This window comes from Mus pahari, unplaced genomic scaffold (genome assembly GCF_900095145.1).
Source record: "Mus pahari unplaced genomic scaffold, PAHARI_EIJ_v1.1 scaffold_12853_1, whole genome shotgun sequence".
NCBI lineage: Eukaryota > Metazoa > Chordata > Mammalia > Rodentia > Muridae > Mus > Mus pahari.
Window position 1 is genome coordinate 3,697 of NW_018392546.1, and position 8,760 is coordinate 12,456.

The 8,760-nt window shown below is 34.2% G+C and overlaps 1 pseudogene; it reads right to left on the reverse strand.

Moving 5' to 3' along the window:
* Nucleotides 1–579: 579 nt before the first annotated feature.
* LOC110315090 lies at nucleotides 580–8,510 on the reverse strand (annotated as a pseudogene).
* Between the last annotated feature and the right edge of the window lie 250 nt (nucleotides 8,511–8,760).

Consider the following 8,760-nt stretch of genomic DNA (forward strand, 5'->3'; position numbering starts at 1 on the left):
TCAGGGTTCCTCGGCTTCTGTCAAATGTTGAATATAATATTTTTGTTTTTAGAACCAAAAAAACATTTTCAACTTTGATTGCAGGAAAAAGGCTTGAAGAAATGTTGAAAAAAATCAGACAGTATTCCGTCATGTATAAGCTCCTATTGGAAATAAGAAAATATGTTCTGATATCATGTGTGTTGATTATTTAGGTGGTTTGTTTCTCTGATAGATTTGAAAAATTATTTCTATTGTTAGCCATGTCTGTCCTGGGACTCACTTTAAATACAAGGTCATAGTTTCAATTGCTTAACCAAATTTTATTGGAAGATACCAGGAAAGAAATCTCCATGACAGAAAAAATGATGAACAAAATTTTAATAATAACGAGAACTTGATTTCATTCAGAGGAAACAAAGCAAGTAAATGGGTAAAGATTTTATGGAGAATGAACACGTGATTGGTAGATGTGATATTTCTAGACATCACTACAGGAAGCAGTGAGAATGATTCCAAAACTAGATCCATGCATGCACTGCAACCCAAGTAACCATTATGTACCAACTTAACATTTGACATGATTCCTGAACTGTGTGTTCAGATATATGATTTATCCCTGACCCTTTGGATAGAATTTCTGTCTGTTCTTATTAAAGTGATGTAGCTCTTGGGTGCAAAGATGTATCCAAGCATCCCCGCACTGGATGCCAAGATGGCGAAGATCTCCACAGCCACCATGACCTTGCCCTTGGTGCTATGGTAGACAGGAAAGAAGGTGACCCAGACACTGCAGAACACTAGCATGCTGAATGTCAAGAANTTGGCTTCATTGAATGTGTCAGGCAGATTCTNGGCCAAGAAAGCCACAGTGAAGCTTCCAAGGGCCAGGCAGGCCAAGTATCCCAGGACACAGTACAATGCAGTAACTGAGCCCCTGTTGCACACAATGGTGATGTGGCCATGCTCAGAGTGTTCATCAATATCAACAAAGGGAGGAGAAACTGCTATCCAGATTGCACAGAGTACATTGTAACAAGGAACATATGGGAATAATATATTTGGGTGCACCTGACACCAGGAAGTTCCTCAACCATCTTCCAGGTTCTGTGACTTTGAAAGCCAGAACCACAGTGATTGTTTTGGCCAGAACTGTGGAAACAGCCACTGTGAATACAATTCCAAATGTGATTTGCTGTAAGTTACACTATGCTCTGTTAGATTGACCAATGAAGAAAAAGGAGCACAGAAAACAGAACATGAGTGACATGAGTAATAGGTAGCTGAGGATTCTGTTATTGGCCTTCACAATAGGAGTGTCATGGTGCTTCACAAAGACCCAAAGTACCACAGCTGTGAATGCAGAGAAACAGAAGGCTATTAAGGCAAGNGNCATCCCCAAGGGGTCTCCATAGCTTAGAAAGATCACANCTTTCTGAATGCATGNNTTNTGTTCTGTGTTGGCATNCTGNTATTCTGGACAATTCATACANNNATNCATATCTGATATTAAAAGGAAAATTTAGTTAGTGGTGCTTCAAGAATTTATTGACAATTTATTTCAAATAAGGGTTTTAGAAGAAGCCTTTCAATGTTGCCCTTGATGCTAAGAATGTAATTTTATGGACATTGCTGGACAGCACTACTTTCAATTTGAGGGAAAACATTTGAGGCAAAATAAAAAATGCAATTATTTCTTTTTCTATGCACCTTTGTTGACTCTGTCATTTATAACATTATCAGAAAGCAAAGATTTCCGAAACCGTTTTGTGGTTCTATGTTGATATCAAGGAGATTATTGGATTCTGAGAAGCTACATTCATGAACCACTGTGTGGTTGGTTATATTTTACAAATACAAAGCCCTACACTCAATGTTTCCTGAGAGCATGACTGTTTTATGAATTAATTCCCTATGACACACTGCGACTCTGATATGTACTGCTAGAAGACCTAGTAATAGGAACTCGAGTCTTCAGTAGCTCAAACTTAGTGACATAAAAACAGCACTATATTGCATACTGTTGGCATGGTATATAAATATACATGAGTATATATACAAACATATATGTGTGTTTGTGTGCTCATGTAAAAGTAGCAATTGCATTATTGAATTTCAATTATTCCTGTATTATGACATGAGAAAAATTTGGAGAATGAGAGGTAATAAACTATTAATATTTGAAAAGCAGAAATCGTTAATGCAAATAGCCTTCAGATGTATCCTCATTTGGCAATAAGTAAACAAAAATTCTAATTATTCATGAGATGCACTAATATTAACCTTGAAGGAGAAAACTTCTCTAGATACTTTCTACTAAAAGACCTCCACCTTAATTCCTTCTTCATTTGAAATACTAAGCACTTTCTCCTTGTTTCATCTCCATTCCAATGGGACACAATGTCTGTGAATGTACTCAAGGATTAAATCAGAATTGGGAAACTGAATGAGCAATATAACAGAGGAAGCATCAGGCAAGAGTGGTACTTCAGATGGTTTCTCTTAAGCAATAGTTCCCCATTCCTAAGTGGTAATAACAACAATTTAAGTATATTTTATATTTTTTGATCATAATGAACGTTGAAATGAATGTCTTTGAAATACAACTACTGAGTAGGTTGCTTGGTTTTACTACATGCATCATGAGGCTATGCCCANATTATAAGCTTTAGCAACAAATGATTTAACTGTTGAACCATCTCACAGGCAAGAAATGTCATTTAATGTATTTAATTCATAGTATACAATGAAAGGCAAAATAATTGAAAAGCTAAGATTAACCTTTATGCCCAACCTAATTATTTTAATAATGGGTGTCATATGTAATGAACTGAATATCAGTTTGATTGTATATTCAACATTTTGTTTCAACTCTTATCCCCCATTTCCTAGATTCATATCATATCTGGTTTTTATATGTCCTTCTGAAAATTACATAATTAGCAGTTTCTCATGCATTTGCAATTCCTTTAGTCTTCTACATTAATCTAACAGATTAATATGGATTTTGTACCTAGTAGTCTTATGGCTTAATCCGATAGATTTGATACTATATTCAGTTCTTAAAGGGCTTCTATAGGTATGTGGTATAGATAATTATATATTGGACAAGTACAATGATGAAATAAAATTAACTGAATTCTTTTTAAAAAATGTAATAAAAACCTAATGTACATGTAGTTCTACAATAGAGAAATTATTGGGAAAATCTTGTGAAAAATTCCCTCACATTGAAGTTTTATTTTCTAAAGTATTTTTTGTGAAAAATAATAATAATCTGCCATGAATTTGCAATGAGTCACTATGTGGGTCAAGGTACAAGTTATGTTTGTTTGTTTATTTGCTTATTTATTTTTGGCAGGATTTTTAAAATTATTTTTATATCTACTCATAGTAAATTAGAAAAGTGATATTTTTATATTTCCAGTTGTCTTTTAGTTAACTGCATTATCCAGGTGTGTTGTACAAGAGGAATATATATTTAGAGGATTTATCAGAGCAGCAAACACTCACTTGTCTCATTAGAAATTTCATTTTCNGGGCAGGGGCTGCAAACAAAACAGCAGGCTGCCATTCCCTCCTTGGACAATCTTATGAATCCAGGACCAGAATCTGCACTGCACACAGAGGTTGGCATCTGAGAAAAGGTTAGACACACAGAGATAATGAGTTTTAGCTATTTCTTTTATGTTTTATATTAGCACATTAAGTTTTCAATAGCTTATTTTATGTACACCAACTGATTAACATTTCACTCTGTCCATTGTTTATTGAACAGCTACGAATATTGGATATACATTGAGGAGATGTTGGATAGTTTCTGAATGTCTAATAAGTGAGGAAAATCTGATGATAGTAATCTGTGTGCAAAAACAACAGAGAATGCAATCTGGTGACTTTTAGATGATTATTTTCAATTTGGCACTAGGTACTGTGAACAGACAGAGGGAATTTTAATTGAGATATCTTCTCAGCCAAAACTAGCCTGTCCTCATATCTTTGAAGCATTTTCTTATTTGGTAATTGATATAGGAATGCTCATCTTATTGTTGGTTGTTGACTATTAAGTAACCTTCTTTTTTTTAACTCTTCTTTTATTATTATTATTTTCTTTTTTACATTTCAAATGCTATCCCGAAAGTGCCCTATACCCCCACCCTGTCCCTGCTCCCCTACCCACCTACTACCACTACTTGGCCCAGGTTATATGTCCATAAATCACAGAAAACAAATGCGACCTTGAATAACGTAGTATTGCAAAGTATGACAAACTGTATATAAAACCATCAGAAAATGCAGACACTGGTTTAATATGGTTTTAAATGATAAACTGATGTCTAGTGACTTTGATGATCAAAATGTTCTATAGTGACTGCAAATACTATAAATTGCTGTATAAAATTTAGATGGTTTTCAGTTAGTTGAAGATTTGACAAATTCTTCCCAAATTTTTAACAGTGGTTGAAACACGGTCTCTTCATGAAATAATCTATAGATTAATACTCCCAATGAAGGTCAGGATACATTTTCTCCCTTTTTCCCTAAGATTTTCTTTAAATTTATTTTAACACTTTGCTATACTTTAAAGACTNTTTTGAGTTAGAGTAAGGAAAATGGGTACACTTCTGTACTTAAGGTTAATTTATTTTACAGTTCTACTATCAATATTTGTTCCTTCTGATCTATCAGGGTTTTTTGTCTCTTCAACTCTGAATGAATGTTGGGCTTGGTTAAAACACATTTCTAAAGATTTTTTTCTTTTGAATAATAATGTACTTCTATGTTTTATGTTGTATTACACATAATGGATCTGTATTTTTAACCATGCTCACATCCCTAGAATACATTCTTCCTGGGAGGAAAATAAGAGGGGTGGGAAAAAAGAATGGAAGAATCAGATATGGGAGGTGGTGTAGGAAAAGTACAGAGCATCAGGAAATTGAACAGAAGTGTGTAGCGATAGGGGATGGGGAACTGGGGGTAGCATTCAAAAAGTCCCAGATGGGAGGAAAGCAAGAGACTCCAAGAACTCCATGGGGATGACATTAACTGAAATATCCGACAAAGCAGAGGAAGAACCTGTAGAGGTCATATCCAGAGATTAGGCATAGCTCCTGTTTGAGGGATGTGGTCACCCACCCATCTCCAAAAATGTAACTCAGAATTGTTACTGTCTAAAGGAAATACAGGGCCAAAGAGTGGAACAGAGTCTGAAGGAAAGGCCATAGAGACTTCCCCACCTGGTGATCCATCCCACATGCAGTCACCTAACTCGGACACTATTGCAGATGCCAAGAAATGCTTGCTGACAGGAGTCTGATACAGAGAGGCTCTGCTAGATCCTGACAAATACAGAAGTGGATGCTCACATCCAANCATCAGACTGAGCACAGAGATCCCAGAGGAGGAGTTAAGGGAAGGACTGAAGGATCTGAAGGGCCTTTTGTGATATCATTAGGAAGGGAAGCCCTTGTTCATGTGAAGGCCTGAAGCTGCAGTGTAGGGGAATGCTAGAGTGGTGAGGCAGGAGTGGTTAAGTGGGCTTGGGAGCAACTTTATAGTAGCAGAGTAAGGGTGGGAAGGGTTAGTGTTTACAGTGGGGAAACTTGCAAATGGAATAACATTTGAAATGTAAATCAATAAAATATCGAGTAAAAAAACATCAAAAAACAAAACAAAACAAAACAAAAAATCCAGATAGTATAGCTCATGGGTAGCTGCTAACCTCACATGTAGTAGATTCAATCTTCAATCCTACAGAAGTAATCACAGTAATATAAGGGCAGGTATAGGAAAAAGTCTGAGTGGGTCTTACCTGTGTTAAGCTAAAGGCACTAAGGTTGTTTCAAGAGCCAAATGATAATCAGTTTGCACTTTTTATGTTACCTTATAGGATTATATTCAGACAACTATCGTGATTATTCAAAATTGTTACCATAATTTTGCATCATGAATACAGGCATAAAATATTATTTTTAGAATTATCTTACTTAAACATTAACTATAATGTGTTAATTTGCTCAAGGTTAAGATAGAGTTTTGTAACAAAACTCAACATCACCTCTTCTTAGATCACAACTCTAGTAAAATATTACCTGGAAGAGGAAAAGTTTGAAATGGAAGAAATATACAATATAGAACACTGATCAAATGACCTGAAAAATACTGTGGGATGCTCCAGCCAGTGAAATCTCAGAACGAGAACTATGAATGTGTGGAGAAAGAATGTGTATTAACAGAAAATTCCACATTACTACTTTGCCTGGATTGGTTAGGCACTGATGCTTTAAATGTGAGAAATAAAGAAAGAAGTATGATATACCTTTTGAAAATGTACACCGGTGATAAATACAAGTTTTGTTTTGTTTTGTTTTTGTTTGTCTCGAGCTTCGGAAAAGAAGTACATCAGTGAAATGTTAGTCGTATGATTGCAATTTTTTTCTATAAAACTCCTAGTATGTATCAGGCCTGATTCAAGGCACAAAGGTAAAAATAATCAATTTCTGTGTTTATAGTCTTGCTATTTTCTTACTATTTCTTCACATAAATTATTAAAGTACACTGTGATAAATGATTCTTTTTATGTCCTTGCAATAATCAACATGGCAATATATGAGGGGTATCTAACTCACAGTTATGGTCCAGTAGTGCTTCCTTAAATATGTTAAAGTAGCACAACTTCAAAAATAATAATTTTCTGACTGAATGAATAGAGCATTCACAAAAATCCTAAGTAGGAAAAGAATGAGCAATCCAGGGGTATTATGAGTTGTGAAGGAACATTAATTCTGATGCATTTGCAGGAAAAACACATCCCAGAAACCTCAAGAAATCCTGTCTTCAATAGATGAAATAGACAAGTGGGAGCAATGAATTAGTCTAAATTGGACAGAAATGTCAATGTAATTTTATTTTCACCATTATGCTCCCAAGGCCAGAGGATATTCAGTTTACATGTGATTGATTTCCAGCTAGGAAAACAGGGCATTTGGGGAGTCATAAAAATTTGCCCACTTTCCTTTGCTTTGGGGAATTATGTTATTATTAATCAGTAAAAAAGAAGGTACCAATAGTATTTGACTGTGAATTTTTGAGTTTTTGCTGCCGTTGATGAGAGCAATCTATTTCAGGGATTTTATGTAGAATTCCAATTGATAGGTAACATCATTTTATCCAAAGAATTCCTTTTGTGGTTCAACAATAATTGGTTCTATGAGTTTCATTATATATATAGTTCCAGGTGTTCTGATTATTGAATTTACAGTTTTAATTATATTTTCAAAAATAAAGTATTCTTATTATTAAAATGGNAATAACTATCACTCAATTGTCTATCAGCAGCTCATGTTTCTAACACTAATATTCATATAAGATATGAAGTAGGATTTCCTGGTCCTTTCTCCTAGTTCCATTTCATAAGTCTAGTTACCATAATGTGTTATGAAAATTTTGTCCTATTATGATGTCTTAGTTTTTGTGTAATCTTTTTTTTTATTTTATTATTCTTTCATAAAAGCCTGTTATTTTCTAAGAAACATTCTCCTCCTATATGTGAATGAGTCTCCCAACCTTGGAATGTCTTAAAAATTGAACCAGCCTTGTTGTCTTTGATTTCCTTTAGAAAATATTTTTAAAAATGTTGAGTTATAAATGGAAATTATTTTGTACTTTTGTACTGTTGCTGTATTTGCTGGATTTGATATATTTTAATAATAATTTATTTTTCTTTTGTTCTAGTGCTATTGATATGTTCCTTTGCTATTTTGTTCTTTTTCCTCAAAAGTGTGAAGTGGTTCTTGAAATTTATTAAAAATGATGTTTCTGTGAATATGAATATCTATAATTTTTTTCAGTTAGTAACCTTGGTAAGTGTCCTTTTATTATACTGTAAAATTTTGGGGGGTTTAATGACAAGGACTACCAATTATGATTCTCAGTGTTTCATCACTGTAACATTAGTCTCACTCTTATCAACATCTGCTCCAGAGTTTTAAGGTAAGGGAAGAGATTACTGTGTAATAACAACAAAGTTATGAAGAGAATTTGTTTCATTTAAAGGACAGAATAACAGACAGTAGTGAAGAACAGTTTTATATTCATTAAATTTCAGAAACTGATTCTGAGGTAAAAAGTTCTATTTAAGGCGTATATGAAATAACCAAAGAATCAGTAAAAATATGTCAAAATGAAAAAACAATACAGGAGCCTAAAGTTAGTTCCTGATGTTGCAAACTATTTCAATATATTTCAGGGTATCCACTTGACAGTGTTAACTTCTGTGTATTATAAATAAATTAGAACATACTCACCTTTCTACTTCCTGTGGCCAACTCAATCATGTCTGCATNTAAGTTCAATTGTCGACCATGAGGAAAATATGGGCTGAAGTTTCCTATCTTCATCTTAAACCCAAGGCGCTCTGAGAGATTTGCAATGTGAAAAATGTCATAGTCTTCCTTCAGAATTACTGTCTGTTTCATAATCACTTTGTCCCCAAGAGGATTAGTGAAGTGGACCTTTCTCAAAAAAGAGTTTATCGAAAAGACAAGCATGGTACTGTAATGTGTAAACCATTCCTTCAAGCCATAAAAGGTATTCTGATTTCATAGTAAAGACAAATTCATTTAAAGAAAGAAAGAGTAATAACTGTAAAAAGGAATTCAATAAAAGAAATTATCTTAATATTCCAAGAATTTCTGTTGTCTCAGTTAAGACTACCAAACACAGACAAAAATGCAGTACCAAAAACAGATATGCATCACCACACATACAAACACACAC